Below are 25334 nucleotides of genomic sequence, written 5' to 3'. Positions count from 1 at the left end.
TGCTTTAGAGTCTTTTGAAGATGCCACAAGTAAACCTTACGGTTATTTATTAGCGGATTTAAGATCTACTACACCCGATGAATACCGTTTAAGAACCAGTATATTTTCCCCTGAAAAATCACTAAAAAAAGAGATAGAATTGACGCCTTTAGTCATTTATTGTAGCAACTGACGAGATGCAAACATGTCTTAAAGACTCCATCGCAATTGGCCAGCTTTAAAATCTTTATTGAGTGCATCAGCAGCTAAAAGAAAAAAGTTTTTGGGTTCAGCATCTAATGATCTAGTCACCACGATATGTGAGATCTCGCTCAATACTCTAAAAGGTAAAATACCCTAATCGACTAGACAAATAGGAGCACTTAAAAAGTGGCGCAAAACTATAAAAGCTTTGAGCAACAAAAAAATATCTATTGTTAAAAAGAAACGATTAGTGAAACAGTCTGGAGGATTTATTGGGTCACTGCTTGGCTTTGCTATACCATTGCTAACTGGTCTTTTGACTAACTGCTAATGGATTATAGTGATAAAATGTATCTTGTTCCTAAAAAAGATATGGACCGTTTACAAAATATAACAAATTCTGTAGCAAATTCTCGGGAGTCAGTGGTGCAAAACTTGGATGCAGAAATGACTTCTATTTTGCAGAGTGATTTATCTGATGGGGAAAAAATAAAGAGGTATACAACTGTGGGGCAAAAATACTTGGTTAGTGCTAAACAAAATGAGGGGGAAAAAATGAGCTTAAAACTGTTAATCCATCATCAGAAGAAAAGACTTTACATGCTACAGATACAGAAACTAACACTATAATTTGTGAAGTGGTTAGTAGTGTAAATGACCGCTTTAAAAAGAATGCTGAACTTCTACTCCGTAAAATGGTTCAGGCTAAACACGTTGCTGGGTGGAATGACAAAGGAGAATTTCTATACAAAGAGCGTGTTGTGCCTGGGTCAAATAAACTCGATCTGGTGCGTGGTGTTACACAAAATAATAATGTTACAATTAGGAAGACACCACAAGGTTGCAATACATTTCTGAGTGCAATGGCTGAACTGAACATCCCATAGAGTGTTGTTGGTAATACAACAATCATGGAACACCTTGATGGTTTAAAGATGTTAAATGAGAATTCAGCAACTAATGTTCAAAACCCTTCACAAGAAAGAGATGAGGGGGTCTTCTTTTTAAGGTCCAGCTCACTAAGCCCCCCTGGTCTAACAAGTCCTCATGGTTATTTACTACCTAAAAAAAGAACTGGTAGACTTATACAACCATGTAAATAAATTATTGAGTTTTAAATGTTTTTTCTTTTCTTATTTTGTATTATCTTTGTAAGTTTGTTATTGTTTAAATGTTTTTTTCTCAATAATAAAACTATTGAAATTTGTATTTGTGTCTGTGTTAAATTATTCTATTATTTAAAATATTAATCTGTAGTAATACATTACACAATTGGAATCTCTTAAACACAGGAGCCTAAAAAATATCATGCGCACAAAATTACTTACTAAAGGGGCACACAAAGCGGTAATAATCATTTTTGGACTTGCCCGCAAAACAGAATTCCTGTACTAGCGACAAGACAGAACATGACTCTACTGGCTTCGACATGTTCCGACTTGCCCCTAGTAAAGGAATTCTGTACTGCGGGCAAGTTCCGAACATGTTTATTACCACTTTGTCATGCCCATATCCTTAAACATAAATAATTTAAAGCGTATTAAAAATATTCACTACAAAACCTATTGGATATTACATATACCACAGTAAAGTAAAAACATTGCACTCATTCATAAAACAATTATTCAATCAATAAAAATACATTTTATTTATACCGCAACTATATAATTATCTTATAAAAATCATTGCAATCAATAAAAATACATTTATTACACAACTATATCAAATATTTATATCAAAATCAAATCAAAATCATTATCAATATTAAAAAGGGGCGGATTCTAGGGGCGGGTATAAGGGGGCAGAGACTTGGGTGGAAAAGGGGCGGGATGTGCATAAAAAGGGGCGTGGTACCAGTCAAATTAAGTTTGTCGACATGTGTAGCTTCTTGCTACTAGTAATTAACTACTGTTAGCTAGCTGAGCAAATCTGGTGAGCCAATGATAAGAGACATGTGTGTAGCCACCAGTTAGCTCCCAGTAGTACATACGTTTGTTAACAGAAGTGAAGTTAAAAGTATAATAAAATTACATATTTTATCTGAATCATGAAAGTGTAATTTCCTATCCCTTTAAGTAACATAAAATATCTGTGCATAAAGTCTTGCTGGTGATTAATAATCTGGTTTGGTGAAGGTCGGGGGTTAATTTGATATTGTTTTATGTACTGTTAAAAGGTCAGTAGCGTCAAAATTAAACAAATGGATTGGATAGAACATGACATTTCAAACAACTTTCCAATTGTCTTATATTATCCATTGTGCTTAGATCACTTAGTATCCTTTGTTAAAGGGTAATCCTAGGTGAACTCAGGAGCGTGCACGTATCTTCAGACAGCAGAGATTGCAAGAATATTTATAGCAATGTTATACATAGTTACAAACACTGTTGCACAGAGTACTACACGTGCACGCCCCTAAGCTCATATAATATCAGCCTCCTAGCTTTACTCTATAACAAAGGAAACCAAAAGAACAAAGCAAATTAGAGAACAGAAGTAAATTGGAAAGTTGTGTAAAATTGCTGCTCTATCTGAATTATCAGCGTTAAACTTTCACTGTCAGATTTGGCTTCTGGCTTTGATGTTATTTTTCTAATTATTCTGTGATATTGGGTTTTTAATTATACAAAAAAAAAAATACTGGTCTGGATTACAATCACTTTTTATTTGCGTGAAAAAACATTGTATATCATTTTATAGTAAACAGCAGCATTACATGATATATGCACACAATGGTATAAATATACCTAACACTTGTGCTCTTGATACAAAGGGATTTATCAGACATATAATGTTCCCTTTATATATACAGTATGTGCTATTATCAGTTCTTGTGGCTTCTAACTAACATGAAAACATCTAACAGACATAATATCAAGTTACAGAACATGACACACACATTACATACCCAGTATACATGTAGGTTATAGTAGCCATTTAAATTAAACTGATTATGATCACATGAAATACATATTACATACCCTGTATACATGTAGGTTATAGTAGCCATTTAAATTAAACTGATTATGATCACATGACACACATATTACATACCCAGTATACATGTAGGTTATAGTAGCCATTTAAATTATACTGATTATGATCACATGACACACATATTACATACCCAGTATACATGTAGGTTATAGTAGCCATTTAAATTAAACTGATTATGATCACATATGTACCGGTTACTGATATTGTGTCTCATTTAATAAAATCAGTTTCCCCTCAGTAATTCCTCTGGTATATAACATGTACAATGCTAAGCATCTATTGCTATAAGAAAAGGTTTATCCACATGATGTGCACATTAAATATATCTCCCAGATGTCAATCATTTAAGACTGATGTTCTTGTTTATATAATTCTCTAACACTTTATTCATATAAAGACTCCTTTATTCTGTAAATATTCTATCATCAGAGCTACCTGCAGCCATTTGGATCAGTACGCGACCTCCAACCTCTAACACACATATTACACTTCCAATCTGGGGCTTTTATAACTGGCATTTAGAAAGTATTATTTACAATAGGATCCTTTTATATGCTTCTATTTAGAGAGATTGTGCTCTTTAGGATAATTGTAAATATCTGTATGTAAAGTTTATTTTGTGTTTAAATATTTGGTGTTTCGTGATTTTAATAAAAAACATTTTCTCCACTTTCTTAACATGTGAAAGGCTTCTTCCCTTTTGAATCATTTCATGAGTTTTCAGATTACTCTTTCTGTATAACTTTTTCCACACTCTGTACATGTGAAAGGCTTTTCTCCAGTGTGATTCCTTTCATGAGTTTTTAGACAAACCATTTGTGTAAAACGTTTTCCACACTCTGTACATGTGAACGGCTTTTCTCCTGTGTGAATCATTACATGAGTTTTCAGAAATATCATTTGTATAAAACTTTTTCCACACTCTGTACATCAGAACGGCTTTTCTCCTGTGTGAATCCTTTCATGTTTTCTCAGATGACTCTTATCTGTAAAAGATTTTCCACACTCTGTACATGTGAAAGGCTTTTCTCCAGCGTGACTCCTTTCATGAGTTTTCAGACAAACCATTCGTGTAAAAGATTTTCCACACTCTGTACATGTGAAAGGCTTTTCCCCTGTGTGAATCATTTCATGAGTTTTCAGGCTACTCTTTTGTGTAAAACTTTTTCCACACTCTGTACATGTGAAATACTTTTCCCCTGTGTGACTCCTTTCATGCTTTTTCAGATCACTCTTTAGTATAAAACTTTTTCCACACTCTGTACATCTGAACGGCTTTTCTCCTGTGTGAATCCTTTCATGTTTTCTCAGATGACTCTTATCTGTAAAAGATTTTCCACACTCTGTACATGTGAAAGGCTTTTCCCCTGTGTGAATCCTTTCATGAGTTTTCAGGTTACTCTTTTGTGTAAAACTTTTTCCACACTCTGTACATGTGAAAGGGGTTTCTCCTGTGTGAATCCTTTCATGAGTTTTCAGGTTACTCTTTTCTGTAAAACTTTTTCCACACTCTGTACATGTGAAATACTTTTCCCCTGTGTGACTCCTTTCATGCTTTTTCAGATCACTCTTTTGTATGAAACTTTTTCCACACTCTGTACATCTGAACGGCTTTTCTCCTGTGTGAATCCTTTCATGTTTTCTCAGATGACTCTTATCTGTAAAAGATTTTCCACACTCTGTACATGTGAAAGGCTTTTCCCCTGTGTGAATCCTTTCATGAGTTTTCAGGTTACTCTTTTGTGTAAAACTTTTTCCACACTCTGTACATGTGAAAGGGGTTTCTCCTGTGTGAATCCTTTCATGAGTTTTCAGGTTACTCTTTTCTGTAAAACTTTTTCCACACTCTGTACATGTGAAATACTTTTCCCCTGTGTGACTCCTTTCATGCTTTTTCAGATCACTCTTTTGTATAAAACTTTTTCCACACTCTGTACATCTGAACGGCTTTTCTCCTGTGTGAATCCTTTCATGTTTTCTCAGATAACTCTTATCTGTAAAAGATTTTCCACACTCTGTACATGTGAAAGGGATTTCCCCTGTGTGATTCCTTTCATGAGTTTTCAGAGTACTCTTTTCTGTAAAACTTTTTCCACACTCTGTACATGTGAAAGGCTTTTCTCCTGTGTGACTCTTTTCATGTTTTTTCAGAGTACTCTTTTCTGTAAAACTTTTTCCACACTCTGTACATTTGAAATGCTTTTCCCCTGTGTGAATCATTTCATGAGTTTTCAGAAATTTCATTTGTATAAAACTTTTTCCACACTCTGTACATGTGAAAGGCTTTTCTCCTGTGTGAATCATTTCATGAGTTTTCAGACAATTCATTCGTGTAAAACTTTTTCCACACTCTGTACAAGTGAAAAGCTTTTCTCCTGTGTGAATCCTTTCATGAGTTTTCAGATTACTCTTTTGTGTAAAACTTTTTCCACACTCTGTACATGTGAAAGGATTTTCTCCTGTGTGAATCTTTTTATGAGTTTTCAGATGATCCATTCTCATAAAACATTTGATACACTCACATGAGTGTGGTTTCTCACCTGTATGAATTATGTAGTGTTCTAGTAGATGAGACTTCCATCTAAAGCTTTTCTCACATTTGTAGATTTGAAAGGTTTCTCCTTTATTTGAATCATTTGGCTAGACAGTAGACTTTTCCCTTCTTTAATATGTTTTGAAAACTCAGTAAATATGTGTGGTTTATCCTTTGGGATAATAATTTTACTAGATAAGTCATAAATGTTGTCCTCTTGTTTGATGAATAAATTATTCTCTGTACATAATGATTGCTGCTTAGTTCCTGACAATTCAACATCTCCAATAAATATCTAAGGAGATATCCCCAATGTTTGTGAATAGCCATTGGTGTCTAAGACTTTTGGAGTTTGCGGTATCATTCTGATGCTTCCTGTAGTGAAGGATAGATATGAACTATTCACGTGTTTGTCTACATAAAAAGAAATGGAATGAAGAAATATAAGACTGTTTATTCTTTATAATATAATCTCGAACAAAACTACTTATATATTCCTAACTCTTATAAGGCATATAAAAAAAAGTTTTACTTGAACTGACAATGTACAACTATACATGATAATTTGGTGAGGATAAATATGTAAGAATACCATGTCAGACCTTAGATGGATTACATAATCCTTTTATAGAATTACAAAAGTTAGATGTTCATTTCTATGAGTTAAGTATTGTAAGTGCACCCAGTTTTGGATTATGCAATTTTCCTTTGTGTATCTAAGTTTCTTTATGTTCAACACTAACCCCTGGTCTCTGTCTAAAACAACATAAAGGGTCCAAGAGAGACCTATATCGCTGAAATAGGAGATTAAAAATGAGGAATATGAACACTAATGTACAACACTAATCAGATATGCTGCAAATATTTTATGTATTGCTTTCATTTTGCTTTATGTATGCAATTATTTTTTCCTCAATAAAAAAAATAATAAAATAAATTGAATATAATCCATCTCAATAAAAAAACATTTTTTTTTATTCTCGAAAATGTCTTCCATTTTGGATTTTTAAATGTATTTACCTGTAAATCAAATTAAAAAAAATATGACATAGAATGTAAACATTACTACATCATAGTAACCTAAATGACTGATTACTGATGAAAACAAGTTATAGGGCCGCATTAAACAAGGTGCATGTGGATAATGTTCTGTGCCAGGGAACAAGTGCATCTGTATTCTGGGCAAGAGAGGTGGCATCCACCATCCTCATTTAACATTGCACAAGCAACTGCAAATACAGCTCTGCCCGGCTCATGCTCAACCAGTTGGGTGAGAACATGATGTCTTAATCATCACAGACTAATCAGTGTGAGATGTTTTGAGAGGGTAAGAATCAGTGACCTTATGATAATCTTTAGCTTTTGGCTGTGGTTGTTCTATTTATATAAACAGCCAAAAACTTTATTAGTTTAATAATACTTACTGGAAAATTAAGCACACAAATCAGTGATGGTTCTGGGGTGGGGAACACTCACTGGGGGAGTTGTGAGTGTTCCACACATGGGAACAATGAAGGCATAAGTGTAGTTATGAGTGTTCCATGAGCGAGGTCAGGGCAGGGGAAGGTGACGTTGATGATGTTCTGAGTACAGAACCAGGTCAGGGGGAGAGGTTAGGCAGTTGTTGGACATGATCTATCTAAAACAACAGAGGGGGTAGTAGTGTTTTTTTACCCTCCTCCTCAGCCCAATGGGGGTTGCTCCTTCTTTATAACTGTCAGTGACACAAATGTTCTTAAAAAAAATGCAGATATAAATATAATAGTTTATATTTGTTTAAAGGGACAGTAAACACCAGAATTTTTTTTGTTTAAAAAGATAGATAATCCCTTTATTACCCATTCCCCAGTTTTGCATAACCAACACAGTTATAATAATACACATTTTACCTTTGTAATTACCTTGTATCTAAGCCTCTGGAAACTGCCCCTTTATTTCAGTTCTTTTGACAGACTTGCATTTTTAGCCAATCAGTGCTCACTCCTACGAGCTTCACGTGCCTGAGCTCAATGTTATCTATATGAAACACATGAACTAACTCCCTCTAGTGGTGAAAAACTGTCAAAATGCTTTCAGATTAGAGGCGGCCTTCAAGGTCTAAAAAATTAGCATATGAACCTCCTAGGTTTAGCTTTCAACTAAGAATACCAAGAGAACAAAGCAAAATTGGTAATAAAGGTAAATTGGAAAGTTGTTTAAAATCACATGCCCTATCTGAATCATGAAAGTTTATTTTTGACTTGACTGTGCCTTTAATGAGTGATCTATTCTATTTTCACAGTAATTAAAGTCAGCATAATATCTATTTTACTCACTTAACACATATGAGTTCATGCTGATAACATGTTCCAATGTCTGTGCTCAGGAAGAAGGTTCCCTTATTTACTCCAGTTACATCAATACCTGATATCTCTTAATACAGATAATAATAAATAATGGTTCTGATTAGCTGTACGTATGCTATAATTAAAGGCACACATAACAGTTCATGTGATACAGATCAGCTGATTAGGTTATTACATATGTGCTATTGATTCAGTACAAGCATTTAGTACAGTTACCTCTGTGAGTGTTATTATTGCCCCTTAAATATTAATCTTCCCAGATCTATACAACATAATGGCAGACAATCTATTCAAATGGGGCCATATCATTATTTTACAAACATATTATAATCTTCATTTTCTATCATTTATATGAAACAATACTTTCTCCTGAAATAAAAATTTAAAAACTTTTTAAATATGTTAAATTGAATACTGCGGTATTGGTATTGTACTTCCAACTAATTCTCACTGCCAGACATTTTGTCATGTGCTCCACCCCCAGTCCTTTAACTTCTCTTGGTCAATACTGAGATGTGTTAAATCACACTGCAAGGGTATGTGGGAGAGATAGGCACTAAAATGTTCATATCAATTGTTATCTTGGATAGAGTTAAGAAAAAACATAATTTATTCTTACCTGATAAATTTATTTATTTATTGACACTGTGAGTCCACGGATCATCTTAATTACTGTTGGGAATATCACTCCTGACCAGCAGGAGGAGGCAAAGAGAACCACAGCAAAAGCTGTTAAATACCACTCCCCTACACACAATCCCCAATCATTCAACCAAAGGGAAAGGAGAAAGGGAGTAATCTAAGGTGCAGAGGTGCCTGAAGTTTATAGAAAAGCAAATAGTCTGAAAATACAGGGCGTGCCGTGGACTCACTGTGTCAATAAATAAATTTATCAGGTAAGAATAAATTATGTTTTCTTTCGAATGACACAGTGAGTCCACGGATCATCTTAATTACTGTTGGAAACCAATACCCAAGCTAGAGGACACAGATGATAAGGGAGGGACAAGACAGTTAACCTAAACAGAAGGCACCACTGCTTGAAGAACCTTTCTCACAAAAAAAGCCTCTGCTGAAGCAAAAGTATCACATTTGTAAAATTTAGAAAAAGTATGCAAAGATGACCAAGTGGCAGCCTTGCAAAGCTGATCTACAGAAGCTCCATTTTTGAAGGTTCAAAAGGAGCCTGTTAAAGAACTCTGAGAACCAAATTAAGACTCCAAGGTAGAGTAGTAGACAAACACAGGCCAAATTCAAACCAAGACCCGACAAAAAGAAAAAACATCTGGCATATCCGCCAGGCGCTTGTGCAAAAATAAATAAATAGATAAAGCAGAAAATTGACCCTTCAGGGTACTAGCAGATAAACTTTTCTCCAAAGCCTCCTGGAGAAAAGACAAAATCCTAGGAATCCTAACTCTAATCCACAAGTAGCCTCTGTATTCACACCAATACAAATATTTACGCCAAATCTTATAATAAATCTACCTAGTTACAGGCGTATGAGCCTGAATCATAGTCTTAATAACTGACTCTGAAAAACCAGGCTTAGAAAGAATCAAGCGTTCAATCTGCAAACAGTCAGCTTCAGAGAAACAAGATTTGGATGAAGGAAGGGACCCTGCAGAAGAAGGTCCCTCCTTAATGGAAGACGCCAAGGTGGAAGAGAAGACATCTCCACCAGATCTGCAAAAAAGATTCTGCAAGGCCACGCCGGAGCTATGAGAATCACTGATGCCCCCTCTTATTTGATCTGAGCAATGACTCGAGGAAGAAGAGCAAACGGAGGGAACACATATGCCAGACGGAATGTCCAAGGAACTGCCAGAGCATCTATCAGAACAGCCTGAGGAACCTTTGACCTCGACCGACCCGTACCTCAAGAGCTTGGCATTCTGATGAGATGCCTTGAAATCCAACTCTGGCTGCCCCCAACTGAGAATTAAACTGGAAAATACCTCTGGATAAGTTCCCATTCCCCCGGATGAAAAGTCTGTCTGCTCAGAAAATCATCTTCCCAAAATGTCCACCCCTGGAATGTGAATAGCAGACAGACAACAGTTGTGAGTCTCTGCCCACTGAATAATCTTGGCTACTCTGTCATGTCTAAGGAACTCCGAGTTCATCCCTGATGATTTATGTAAGCCACTGACGTTATGTTGTCCGACTGAAACCTGATAAACTGGGTTGAAGCTAGCTGAGGCCAGGCTAGAAGAGCATTGAAAATGCTCTTTGTTCCAAAACATTTATTAGAAGAACCGACTCCGCCCGAGTCCATAGACCCTGAGCCTTTAATGAACCCCAGACAGCACCACAGCCCAGCAAACTGGCATCTGTGGTCACAATCACTCAGGCAGGTCTGCGAAAGCAAGTTCCCTGAGAGAAAAGATCCTGAGACAACCACCATAGAAGAGAATCTCTGGACATCCAATCCAGAACAATCTTTGGAGATAGATCTGCATAATCCCCGTTCCATTGTCTGAGCAAGCATAACTGCAGAGGTCTGAGATGGAACCGAGCAAACGGAATGATGTCCATGACTGAAACCATCAGACCAATAACCTCCATGCACTGAGCCACTGACGGCTGAGGAAGGGACTGAAGAGCAAGACACATATTGAAAATCTTTGACTTTCTTGGTTCTGTCAGAAAAATCTTCATCTCTAGAGAATCTATAATAATCCCCCAAAATACCACTCTTGTATCCAGAATTAAGGAACCTTTTCCTAAATTCACTTTCCAACTATGGGAGCGCAGAAAAGACAACAAAAACTCTGTGTGGGGGTTTGCTAGTTGAAAACATGGAGCCTGAACTAGAATGTCGCCCAGATAAGGAGCCACTGCAATACCCTTCAAAAAATTCTGGGAGCTGTTACCTGACAAAAAGGAAGAGCTACAAACTGAAAATGTTTGTCTAGAAATGCAAATCTTAGGAACCTTTGATGATCCCTGTGAATGGGAAAATGCAGATATGCAATCCTTTAGATCCACTGTGGTCATGAACTGACCTTCCTAAACCAAAGGAAGAATGGAACGAATAGTTTCCATCAAACTCTGAGATATAAAATAGGTCTGAAAGTTCCCTCCTTATTGGGAACGACAAAGATATTGGAATAAAAACCCAGACCCTGTTCCTGAACCTGAACAGGAACTATCACTCCCATGTTGGAAAGATGCTGAACGCAACGTAAGAACGCCTCTTCTTTTATCTGGTTTACAGATAACCTAAAGAGAAGAAACCTGCCTCTGGGGGGAAAATTCTTGAACTCTAGTTTAAAAACCCTGGGACACAAAATCTACCACCCAGGGATCCTGAACATCTCAAACCCAAGCTTGAATGAAGAAAGGGAGTTTGCCCCCACAAGATCCATTCCTGTATCGGGGGCAGACCTTTCATGCTGACTTTGAGTCAGCAACAGGCTTCCTGGACTGCTTCCCCTTATTCCAAGACTGATTTGACTTCCAAGATGGCTTGGACTGTTCCTGCTTGGAGGAAGAGGAGGAAGATTAATCAGAGAAGTTACGAAAGGAACGAAAATTACTCTGCCGACACTTCTATTTATTTCTTTTATCCTGAGGAAGTGAATGCCCCTTCCCTCCCATAAAATCAGAAAAAATCTCAGCTAAACCTGGCCCAAACAAGGTCTTACCCATGAAAGGAATAGACAAAAGCTTAGACTTAGAGGACACATCCACAGACCAGGATTTCAACCATAAAGCTCTGCAAACTAAAATGGCAAAACCAGAAATTTTAGCTCCCAACTTGATGACCTGTAGGGAAGCATCTGCAATAAAGGAATTGGCCATCTTCAAAGCCTTGATTCTATCCTGAATTTCTTCAAGAGGAGTATCCTGCTGAATAGAATCAGACAATGCATCAAACCAATATGCCGCTGCACTAGTAACCGTAACACACAGCCGGCTGCCAATGATACCCCTGGTGAACATAATTTTTTTTAAATAATTTTTTTATTGAGGTAATAAGTAATAAAATCAAAACAGGAAGCATGTCCAGGCATAGATCAAAGTTGATAAGAACAATCATACAATTCTCATACAAGGAATAGACTTGAGCTTAGACAGTGAAGTACCAATATTGCAGTTATAATCTCCATGTCTAAACCGGCAGTGGTGCTAGAAACAAACTGGTAAAAACTTTTATAATACAATATAGCATGTTCAATAGTAAGAGAGTAGCTACTGACCTGGGCAATAACACTATGTCTGAAATTTTGATCATAAAGTGTATGATATATAGGGTTGAAAATAAAAGAGACTAGTGTATGGCAAGCATGGGTGACTGGAACATATGATAATGAGACCTCATTTTTTTAACCTTTCACTTAGTAAGGATAAAAAAAGGTCCCCCAATTGCAGTGCAAACCATAGAATAGTTTATCTATACTGAACTAATTGGGGCAAAATGGGGGAGTTAGCATTATGTTTTTTGTTTTTTTTTGGGGGGGGTTCAGTGGGCGGGAGCCGCTCAAGATGAAAAAAGGGGAGGGGGGGAAGGAGGGGACGGAGCCACTTAGAGTAGCTGTCTGGTATAACTTTGGGTCTCTAGGCTTTTGGGTGTAGAACAAGTAAGGGTAACTCCTAACAAAGTTATGCGTAAGGGGGAAAAACTAATATATATTTTAGTATCTTTCATTATATATAGTATACAATATCATTATGGAGTGGGTTGAGGTGTTACCAAAAAGCAAAAATCGCTGTTAAGAAGCTTCCTTAGCTCAGAACCCCTCTGGGGAGCCATATAATATAGATTGCATATCTCGTAATTTTAGTACACAACAGATGAGGCAGATGAGAGAGAATATAGACGCAAGTCATGTCAACTGATTAAATGCATATACATAACATCAAACATAAGAACAGATTAAATTAACTTTACACAGCATACTGTAATATACGTACATAGTAAGAAGGAGTTTATAACACTGCAAATATATATGAAACCTTCACCCAATAAGTTAAATATTATAAGGAGCCTGAGAACCTTTGTTGCTTAGATCTACAGGGGTTTATGGTATATGTAGGTATCCACATGTGGAGGACATATGATCCCACTTTGTATTATAATGCAAAACTCTAAGTTTGACAAGAATAGCATTAAAGAGTACTATTATTAACAATGGGCCATATGCACATGCCTGACCAATAGCTAGGAAGGAAAGGGCTACGGCCCGGTTTGGTGAAGACGTCTCCCGGTAAGGTGATCTACAGGGGGTTAGTGTTAGGTTTTTTAAGGGGGGATTGGGTGGGTTTTAAAGTAGGGTTGGGTGTGTGGGTGGTGGGTTTTAATGTTGGGGGGTATTGTACTTTTTTTTCAGGTAAAAAAGCTGATTACTTTGGGGCAATGCCCCGCAAAATGCCCTTTTAAGGGCTATTTGTAATTTAGTGTAGGGTAGGGCTTTCTTTATTTTGGGGGCTTTTTTATTTTGTTAGGGGGATTAGATTAGGTGTAATTAGTTTAAAAATCTTGTAATTATTTTATTATTTTCTTTAATTTAGTGGGAGGTTTTTGTACTTTAGATATAATTTAGGGAATGAATTTAATTATAGTGTAGTGTTAGGTGTAATTGTAACTTAGGTTAGGTTTTATTTTACAGGTACTTTTGTATTTATTTTAACTAGGTAGTTATTAAATAGTTAATAGCTATTTAGTAACTATTCTACCTAGTTAAAATAAATACAAACTTGCCTGTAAAATAAAAATAAACCCTAAGCTAGATACAATGTAATTATTAGTTATATTGTAGCTAGCTTAGGGTTTATTTTATAGGTAAGTATTTTGTTTTAAATAGGAATAATTTAGTTAATGATAGTTATTTGATTTAGATTTATTTAAATTATATTTAAGTTAGGGGGGGGGTGTTAGGGTTAGACTTAGATTTAGGGGTTAATGACTTTAATAACTTATTTATTATAGTAGCGGCGATGTCCAGTTCGGTAGATTAGGGGTTAAAAAATGTATTAATAGGGGTTAATAGGTAGTTTATGGGTGTTAGTGTACTTTTTAGCACTTTAGTTAAGAGTTTTATTCTACGGCGTTGTAGTGTAAAACTCTTAACTACTGACTTTAAAATGCGGTACGAGTCTTGACAGGAGAGGGTCTACCGCTCACTTTTTGGAAGACTCATAATACCGGCGCTATGCAAGTCCCATTGAAAAAATAGGATACGCAATTGACGTAAGTGGATTTGCGGTATTTCCGAGTCTGGCCAAAAAAGTCTCTTAATACCAGCGGGCGTTAAAAAGCAGCGTTGGGACCTCTCAACGCTGCTTTTTAACCCTAACGCAAGACTCGTAATCTAGGTGTAAGTATATTATATCATTACATGCAATGTTAGCCCATTATAGAAAAAAGAATAAGAGAATAAATAATGAAATAAATAATAAAAATAATAATTCATAAGTATGTCAATAAATGTTTGAAATGAGCAATTTATATTCAAAACTGTAGCTGATAATTAAAACAATACTTATCAATAAATCTGCAATCAGAGGAATTTACCTCAACCTATACTATTTCATTTATTTTGTTTTATTTTATTCTATTTTATTTTTTCTGTTTTATTGATCAATAGACATGACCTTATTTATGACATTAGGGACTCCTTAAAAAACATTACTATAATACATCAGCTCTATATATAAAGGGTATATTTCAAATACTGGTTCCACAAAATACTGCTACTAATAAATGTAGCATGACAATTTACATACAGGTGAACAAATAATACCGTAAACAGAGCTAAAGCGCTAAATCTATAAAATAGCTCATATCCCATTCTCGGTTCAACCCTGTGGGGGTAATGGTTTGCAATTTATAAATCCAGTACAATTCCTGTTTTTGTAACAGCTTGTACTTATCACCACCTCTTAGGGGTGGGATTACTTTGTCAATCACTTTAACTGTCATATTGAAGACATTTGTCATATGGAACAAGTTATGGTGCCTGGCAATAGCAGATTCTTTGACAAAATCCTTTGTGTCTCTGACATGTTCCCTTACTCTGGGCCTTAACTCTCGAGAGGTCTGACCAACATACTGAAGAAAACAAACCTTGCACTCAAGTAAATAAACCCCAAATGAACTCCGACAATTGGCATAAAATTTACTGGAGAATTCCTCATTGGTTACTGTGCATTTACAAGTAATACAAGTGCCATTACCACATCTATATGTCCCTTTCCTCCTTAGCCATTCGCTGTTGCTAGGAGTGCCTTTGCATACAAGACTAGGAGAAAAGTGTTGTTTGAAGGATAGTCTTGAGAAAGGCCTCGTTTGGAGGCTGAAACACGTAAACTTGCTTTTGGACATACCAGCCCGAATTCTCTGCTCTAAAAGGTGAACATATTTTCTATATTTGCTCAGATCAGTGATATAGTTTGCTATAGGTTTGTTTTTGCCTTTTGTTTTCACAGGTTTTTTTTCATGTTTATCTGCTTGCATATCGAATCTATTTTTGTAAGGGACATATAATTTTAACCATCTCCGGACCCACCGGACACTTCACTTACCTTCAAACATTAAAGCGGAATTCCACTTTTTCATCTAAGGACTTTTTTTTAAAGGACACCTTATTGAAGGACATCTCTTTTTGAATTAGTAATGTATATATATTTACATTGTATATATATTTACTGGACATTATCCTTATATTCCTATTTTTACTCATTTTATTTCATAATATATTATTGTATCACGTGTCTTATATTTTTCACCGTATGTAAATCCGGGTTGGTCAATCCATTTCATTTGTTATATCTGTTTTAGTATTGGGTCAAATTGTAGCACATTCCCTATTCCTTTTAGGATTTTTCACCATAAACACGATTTTATATAGAAACACAAGCTATTAACTTAGCAACATATTTTATTTTATTTTTGAAGTATTGACTTCAATTTCACAGAGCTTCATTTCTAGCAACATCCGTTCAATTAAGATTAGTTTACCTATCGTTAGACAGATACTACCCTGCTCTATATGCAGATTATTACCATTCTGCTTTTGTTTTTATTTTGAAACAATATTGCATATTGTAAGTTATTTTTATTTTTTTTGCCTTTTATAATTGGAACAAGCCATTGAAGAATTGAACAAGGATTGGGCAAGGGGCAACACATAAGGCAAGTACTCTTGTAATACTATGTTTTATGTATCCCATTGTATCCTTTTGCAAGTGCTGCTGTAACACTGTGTCTTATGTATTTACTTGGTTCCCACTTTCATAATAATGCTCAATATCCTCATATTCCTTTTTGCTACCTCTTGTCTCTATAACAAACTACATTACTCATTCTCCCTCTCCACCTGCACTGTTCATTAGCCCATCTCTCTTATACTCACCTTACTTTTGTACTCATGAACTCTACCTATTCCTAAATACTCTCCCCCTGCACTTCAGCCAAACAACAGTCTCATTACTGCAAATCTGCTTCTCATCTCATGTCACTCTCCCTCTTGCTCATACTAGCTGCTGGCGACATCTCCCCTAATCCTGGTCCATCACAACCTCCTATCCTTATGCATCCTTGTGTGCCTTTCAATAGACTTCATAAACTAAACTCTGGTAACCTTAATCGCATTCCTCTTAATCTAAAAACCCCTCCCCCTTCACTGGTGCACTCTGGAACTCTCGCTCTGTTTGCAACAAGCTCACTTCTATCCATGATTTCTTTATCTCCCACTCTCTTAACCTTCTGGCTCTTACAGAAACCTGGCTCTCTGCTTCAGACACAGCATCCACTGCTGCACTGTCACATGGGGGTCTCCATTTCAGCCACACTCCTAGGTCTGGCAATAAACAAGGAGGTGGTGTCGGTATTTTACTTTCCTCTCGTTGCACCTTCCAACAAATATAGCCCTTCTCTTCACTCACATTTTCTTCATTTGAAGCACACATGATTCGGTTATTCTCTCCCCTCTCTATAAATGTTGCAGTCATATACCGCCCCCTGGCTCCCCAACTCAATTTTTAGATCACTTTGCTACCTGGCTTCCTTATTTCCTTTCCTCAGACACCCCTGCCCTCATTCTTGGCGACTTTAACATCCCTCTTGACAATCCCAATGCCTCCTCTGCAATACAACTTCTTCAACTGACTTCCTCTTTCGGCCTGTCACAATGGACTGACTCTCCCAATCACAAAGATGGTCATTCCCTTGATCTGATTTTCACCTATCGATGCACTCTTTCAAATTTAACAAACGCCCCTTTTCCTCTCTCTGACCATCATCTCCTAACTTGCAACATCACTTCCCTACCTACAACTCCCCCTCCCTCTACCCCTCACACAAGCACTAAGTCACTAGATCTGCATCAGCTTGCTAGCTCTCTCAAACCTCTCCTCTCATCCATCATCTCCTTTTCCTGCCCTGACCAATCTATCTGCCAGTATAATTCCACCGTTACATCAGTCATTGACACTCTGGCCCCTCCAACCTTAGCTCAGAAACCACACTCTCATCCTCAGCCCTGGCATACTCCTCTGACACGATACCTACGCAGATGCTCCCATACTGCTGAGCGACATTGGAGGAAATCTCGGAATTCAGCTGACTTTCTTCACTACAAGTTCATCCTGAACTGCTACTATTCTGCCCTTAATCTTTATAAGCAACAATATTTTTCTAATCTCATCTCTACTCTTTCCTCTAACCCTAAACGTCTGTTCTCCACGTTCAACACTCTTCTCCGCCCACTCCCACCTCCTAGCACAACCTCTCTCTCAGCTCAAGATTTTGCAAGCCACTTCAAAAACAAAATTTACTCCATCAGAAGTGAAATCAGCTCTCAACATACTTTCAATCTCCCACCCCCTCAAAAGCTCACGATCACCCAAAACCCAAATATCCAAAAATGCAGCTCTTTTGCCCCTGTTAATGAAGATGAAGTTTCTGCCCTTATACTGTCCTCCCACCTCACTACCTGTCCCCTCGACCCATCCCCTCACAGCTACTCCCCTCCCTCTCTTCTACCCTCACCCCCATACTCACACACATTTTCAACCTCTCCCTCAGCACTGGTATATTTCCCTCATCTCTAAAATATGCACTGGTCACACCTATCCTCAAAAAACCTTCCCTTGATCCAACCTCCCCTTCCAATTACCACCCTATTTCCCTACTCCCTCTTGCCTCAAAGCTCCTCGAAAAGCTAGTTTACGCACGTCTATCCCTTTTCCTTACACTAAACTCTCTTCTTGACCCACTGCAATCTGGATTTCGTTCCCATCACTCTACAGAGACAGCAATTATCAAGGTTACCAATGACCTACTTACAGCAAAATCCAAAGGCCACTTCTCTCTGCTTATCCTCCTTGACCTGTCTGCAGCCTTTGACACTGTTGACCACCCTCTTCTGCTCCAAACCCTCCAAACCTTCGGCATCTGTGACACAGCTCTCTCGTGGTTCTCTTCCTATCTGACTTTAGTGTAGCCTTCTCCGGAGCATCCTCTGCCCCGTTACCACTTTCTGTTGGGGTACCTCAAGGCTCTGTCCTTGGTCCCCTTCTCTTTTCAATCTACACGTCGTCACTAGGTTCCTTAATAAAGTCCCATGGGTTTCAATACCATTTGTATGCCGATGACACCCAAATCTACCTCTCTGCACCAGACCTACCTCCTTCCTTACTAACCCGTGCCACTAACTGTCTTTCTCACATCTCATCTTGGATGTCCTCTCACTACCTTAAGCTAAATCTCTCCAAAACGGAACTCCTTATTTTTCCCCCTTCTTCCAATGTCTCCACCCCCAAAATTTCGATAACTGTTGATAATTTCATCATTACCCCTACCCCGCACGCCTGATGTCTTGGGGTCACACTTGACTCAGATCATTCCTTCACTCCTCACATTCAGTCCTTGGCTAAAGCCTGCCGCTTCCACCTTAAAAACATTGCTAAAATTAGACATTTCCTTACACAAGATACAACCAAGCTTTTAATCCACTCTCTCATCCTTTCCCGCCTCGACTACTGCAATTCCGTCCTCTCTGGTCTACCTAGCTGCCGCATAGCTCCTTTACAATCAATTATGAATGCCTCTCTCATCTTCCTTACTCGTCGCTCTTCATCTGCTGCACCTCTCTGCCAATCCCTTCACTGGCTTCCTCTTGCCTCTAGGATTAAACATAAAATCCTCACCCTGACATATAAAGCTCTCAACTGCACTGCTCCCCACTACATCTCAGAACTTGTCTCTAGATACTCTCCCTCCCGTCCCCTTCGATCAGCTCAGGATCTCCTCTCCTCTCTTGTTCCTTCCTCACATTCACGTTTACAGGACTTCTCCAGACTGGCCCCCATCTTGTGGAATTCCCTGCCTCACTTCATAAGATTCTCCCCTAGTTTTAACAGCTTCAAGCACTCCCTAAAAACTCTACTATTCAGGGATGCATACAACCAACACTAACCTTTCCTAATAACATTGCTTTCCCCTTGAACCCCTTAGATTGTAAGCCTATGAGCCCAGCTGTTTACAGATCGCTTCATAAGAGCCGATTACAACAGTGAAAATCTCGGCAGGGCCCTCTACCCACTTGACCCCTACAAAAGCTATCCTGTACACCGACTATGTTTACAGCGCTGCGGAATCTGTTGGCGCTCTACAAATACCTGATAATAATAATAATTCACTCAGTAACAATTGTTTCAATTGTAAAGTATTCACTGTAAAACCACATAGCTTCATTTTAGCAACATTTGCTCAATCGAGATTATTTTATCTTTGTCGCTAGACAGACAATAGCCCGCATCAGATGCAGATTATAACTGTTCTGTCTTTAGTCTATTTTTGAAACAGTTACCGCATATTTTCAAGTTAATATATTGTATTTAATTTTATTTTATCTGGATGGTATTCTAATATTTATTGCACATCAGTAACTTAGTTCTTTCCTCAATCTGGTACACACATTTTTTGAAAACCATTGCTGGACTTAACCCTTTGAGTTATATAAAATATAGAGTCTCTTTTTACCTCTGTTAAAAATAAACAATCCATATATTTATTCTCTATGTATTTTTTATATAAATATAAGTTACATATACTTATTTAGTCTTGGCTTGTTATTACTATTCGATAACCAGTATAACTGGATGACAGCTATCTCCTATTCTTTTTTTATACATTCGTTAAAATTCTTTAGCGTACTGTAGCTTGTTGTGAGGCACTCCTTCAAACAACACTTTTCTCACTCATTAAGGACAATTACTTTGGGCAATTGTTCTACTTAGAAGTTGAGCAAGTAAGGTTTAACTTTGGCGCTTTACGCTACATTACACTCTCCATTCAAGACTAGGAGCTAGTTTAGTGGATAAAGTTATAGGTTTCTTGGGAACATACTTACAAGTTTCAATTACACTGGATAGAGCACTGTCCTCCTTCAATATGTTTAAATTGTTCCTAAGTATAGAACACACCTTATAGAATTGACTATAATATCATTAGTTCTCCTTGTACCAATAAGCAAATCACTCTGCCTTAATTTCTTAACCTCATCATAGATATTATCCAGTTGATTTTTGTTATAACTCCTAGCTTGTAGGCGTACAATTAAGGTTTTAGCTTGACTGTCAAACAACTCATCTGAGTTAGTTTTCCGACATAATCTCAAAAACTGACCTCTGGGAATGGACCTCGTCACCTCACCAAATGTGGTGGGTGACATGATTAGGCATGCAAGATGGTATTCCCAGAGGTCAGCTTGCGATAAGTGTCACTGATGACCCTACCACTGGGGACATCTCCCCGTAAGTTCAAATCCAAAAAATTCACTGAATCACTAGGAGGATCACCAACAAATCTTAAATTGAGATCATTGAAATTAAGATATTCTTTAAATTTGTCATAATCAAATGGCTCCTTGATGACAAAGATCAAATCATCAATGAACCGCATATACATCACTATGCTGTCCTTAAATGGATTGTCTAAAAAAAAAAAGAGAGAGAAGCGCTCAACCTGGGAACGAACAATAGCTTGTTCTATGGCTAGTTACCACCCAAGAAGCAGCTTCTTTTTGCTCAACATGTGCCTTTCACAGAGAAGAACTTTCCTGAAGCATATCAGTCTGATCCTGACTTCACAGTACAGTCCAGTCCCGAAATACCAGGCAATCCCTCTGTGAACGAGAGAAACAGCAAAACCCCAGACGTACGTTTTGGCCTATTGTGGGCCCCGTCAGTGAGGTGCAGCCATATCCCTCTAGGCACACTGAGCAACGGGTTAACATCTGGATTCCTGCATCACACTTAGGGAGACTTCCCTAAATGTCACAATTTGCATAAATAAAAAGAGAAGCGCTCAACCTGGGAATGAACAATAGCATAATAGCTTGTTCTATGGCTAGTTACCACCCAAGAAGCAGCCTCTTTTTGCTGTTGTTCGATCCTGGTAGAGCGCTTCTCTCTTTGTATGCAAATGAATGTGACCCTGGGGAAGTCTCCCTAAGGGTGATGGGGGAAACTAGACGTGGACTCCTTGCCCAGTGTGCTTAGAGGAATGTGGCTATACCTCACTGATGAGGCCCATAGGAGGCCACGTTCCTTGTTCAGAGGAGAATTGCCTGTTATTTCGGGGCTGGACTGACCTTAATTGGCGGGATCAGAATGATATACTTCAGGAAAGTTTTCCTTTGTTTTGTTTTTTTGTTTTTTTTATTGAGGAGTAAAAACAAGTTACAACAACACGTATCATGCGGGGACAAATAAACAAAATGTAAGACATATAAGAGACATGTCATAATGATTGTACAAAAAAACAACCTTAGAAAATTATGATATATTACAGAAGATAGGTGTACATTCAAAGTCCTCATTTTCTGGTTTTATAACTTGATAAGCAACATCCCCTGGATGAAATAAAGCGGCCACTTTTGGGTCACTGAAAACCAGGTAGAATTGGGGTGGGGAATGTAGGGGAAATGACATTACAAGGCCACTTTGGAACCCGAGTTATGGAATAAGTATATAGATTACAGACAAGTGGTATATTCCACTTTATTTAACTTATGGTGGTATTATGGGTCTCAACTGTCAAGGAGCATAAAACCGAATATATAATTAAATTTTGACAAGCTTAACAGTTGGTTAGGACAGAGGAATAATCTATGGGCCGGTTAGGCTATATTGTTGACTGTGTATAGGTATCAATGGAAACCCTTAAATCTAGACATGCCGTTATTATCTAGTACACGGTATGTAGGTTACATAACTATATAGATGCTGTGACGAATCACGCCTTCTCAGCGTCACAATAGAGGGGTGTGGGCATGAAGGGGTTAATGGCACACAGCTCTGGTTCCCTTATCCTTGCAACTCTGCAAAAGGACCTTTAAAAGAGACACCACATTAACCAAATCCGGTCCACATTGCTCTAACAATTTCCCTGCTGCCACCACCAAAACTTTTAAATTAAAGGGGAGTTCTGGTGAACCCCTAAAAACTCACACTATTTAATACTTAGGTAACGTGCCTTTAACCTTGTCTCAACAGGAGTGTGAATTCAGATATTAGAGCCCAAAGACAAAATTAGATTTTCTATGTATTTAATAACAAAAACATCAACACAGGTTACACAGTGCAAAATTATAAAGACATTCAAAACAACATACAATTACAAAGCTACAGTTCTTTAAAAACAAAATTGGACCTGAAAAGAATTACACAATACCTTACTTATTATCAAATTCCTTTAGGTATGTGGAGAGCTGCCATCTGATGTTAGTCTCTTGGTCCCAAGGCAGTTCTGCCTAAAAAGTCTGTCTCTTGCATACTTGAATTTGATTCTCTTTGTCTTGTCAAAGACAACGCCCGGGTTATAATTTACAACGAGTCTGGCCAATAAAAACAAGTCTTAGCTACCACTATCAGTCTCCAAGGGGAGGAGTGTGCTGCATTCCTATACACAGCTACACTACTAAGGAGGGGGGAAGGAAAGGGGGGAAAGGAAGGAGGGGAATCTGAGCTTACAGCTTTCTGAGAGCAGACTTCACACACACAGCAAAAAAGCAATTCACCTTAACCTCTTCCACGCTGAGGACACAATACCACCTCTGCTGAGTAACCAATCCATGTATCAACTACTCCACATGATTGTATCATGACAGAGGCGGTTATAGGGATAACATGGGAAGGGTTATGGCTGGGATCTAATGTTTTCAGGTGGCGAAAACACATTAAAAGTGAGATTGAAACAGTTAGCATATTATTCATTAGTATAAACACATATACACACTTATTTGTAGACACTTATATAAATAACTTCCCGATTGGAGAGAACAAGTATGAGTAAAACCCATCCTAACATGAGGGTAAAATTGGAAATTTCAATTGGGTTAATATATTTATCTAAACGTCTAGAAGATCTAAAGGTAATACATTTCTCCTCCAATCTGCATCAGATATAGAGGTGTTCCACATTTAATAGAATAGTAAACTGTCTAAAGTTAATATCAAAACTCTGTAGAGGCTTAACGTCAGATACTTGTAAGAGGAAACATAAAAAATAAAATGGCAAATGCACCCACCCAGAGGAATGCTAAGGGTCCGTGTGCAGGGCGTAGATAGGTACTCTGTCATTCAGCCGATCCCAGCTTTTTTATGCTGCAGAGAGGTAGAGCCATAATTGTGTTGGACGGAATACCTAAGTGGTTGGCGGTAAACTGCCCCGTTGACTGCCGTGTAGAGCGGGTTTAAGATTAAAGCTAGCCAGGCAACTGGACGTTGACTGGAAAAACATAATTTATGTAAGAACTTACCTGATAAATTCATGTCTTTCATATTAGCAAGAGTCCATGAGCTAGTGAAGTATGGGATATACATTCCTACCAGGAGGGGCAAAGTTTCCCAAACCTCAAAATGCCTATAAATACACCCCTCACCACACCCACAAATCAGTTTAACGAATAGCCAAGAAGTGGGGTGATAAGAAAAAAGTGCGAAAGCATAAAAAATAAGGAATTGGAATAATTGTGCTTTATACAAAAAAATCAAAACCACCACAAAAAAAGGGTGGTCCTCATGGACTCTTGCTAATATGAAAGAAATGAATTTATCAGGTAAGTTCTTACATAAATTATGTTTTCTTTCATGTAATTAGCAAGAGTCCATGAGCTAGTGACGTATGGGATAATGAATACCCAAGATGTGGATCTTCCACGCAAGAGTCACTAGAGAGGGAGGGATAAAATAAAGACAGCCAATTCCGCTGAAAAATAATCCACACCCAAAACAAAGTTTAAATCAAATAATGAAAAAAACTGAAAATATAAGCAGAAGAATCAAACTGAAACAGCTGCCTGAAGTACTTTTCTACCAAAAACTGCTTCAGAAGAAGAAAACACATCAAAATGGTAGAATTTAGTAAAAGTATGCAAAGAAGACCAAGTTGCTGCTTTGCAAATCTGATCAACCGAAGCTTCATTCTTAAATGCCCAGGAAGTAGAGACTGACCTAGTCGAATGAGCTGTAATCCTTTGAGGCGGAGATCTACCCGACTCAACATAAGCATGATGAATCAAAGACTTTAACCAAGATGCCAAGGAAATGGCAGAGGCCTTCTGACCTTTCCTGGAACCAGAAAAGATAACAAATAGACTAGAAGTCTTTCTGAAATCTTTAGTAGCTTCAACATAATATTTTAAAGCTCTAACTACATCCAAAGAATGCAACGATCTTTCCTTAGAATTCTTAGGATTAGGACACAAAGAAAGAACCACAATTTCTCTACTAATGTTGTTAGAATTCACAACCTTAGGTAAAAATTTAAATGAAGTTCGCAACACCGCCTTATCCTGATGAAAAATCAGAAAAGGAGACTCACAAGAAAGAGCAGATAATTCAGAAACTCTTCTAGCAGAAGAGATGGCCAAAAGAAACAAAAAACTTTCCAAGAAAGTAATTTAATATCCAGCAAATGCATAGGTTCAAACGGAGGAGCTTGAAGAGCCCCCAGAACCAAATTCAAACTCCAAGGAGGAGAAATTGACTCAATAACAGGTTTTATACCAAAGCCTGTACAAAACAATGAATATCAGGAAGACTAGCAATCTTTCTGTGAAAAAGAACAGAAAGAGCAGAGATTTGTCCCTTCAAGGAACTTGCAGACAAACCTTTATCCAAACCATCCTGAAGAAACTGTAAAATTCTAGGAATTCTAAAAGAATGCCAAGAAAAATGATGAGAAGAACACCAAGAAATGTAAGTCTTCCAGACTCGATAATATATATTCCTAGATACAGATTTACGAGCCTGTAACATAG

The 25334-nt window shown here is 37.6% G+C and overlaps 1 pseudogene; it reads right to left on the bottom strand.

The window, feature by feature from the left end:
* Window positions 1-2829: 2829 nt before the first annotated feature.
* Window positions 2830-25334, bottom strand: part of LOC128659909 (zinc finger protein 585A-like) — a 139239-nt pseudogene continuing 116734 nt past the window's right edge.

This window comes from Bombina bombina, chromosome 5 (assembly GCF_027579735.1).
Source record: "Bombina bombina isolate aBomBom1 chromosome 5, aBomBom1.pri, whole genome shotgun sequence".
In the NCBI taxonomy this organism is placed as follows: Eukaryota; Metazoa; Chordata; class Amphibia; order Anura; family Bombinatoridae; genus Bombina; species Bombina bombina.
The sequence above is the reverse complement of the archived record's forward strand: the minus strand, read 5'-3'. Positions and strand labels throughout refer to the sequence as shown.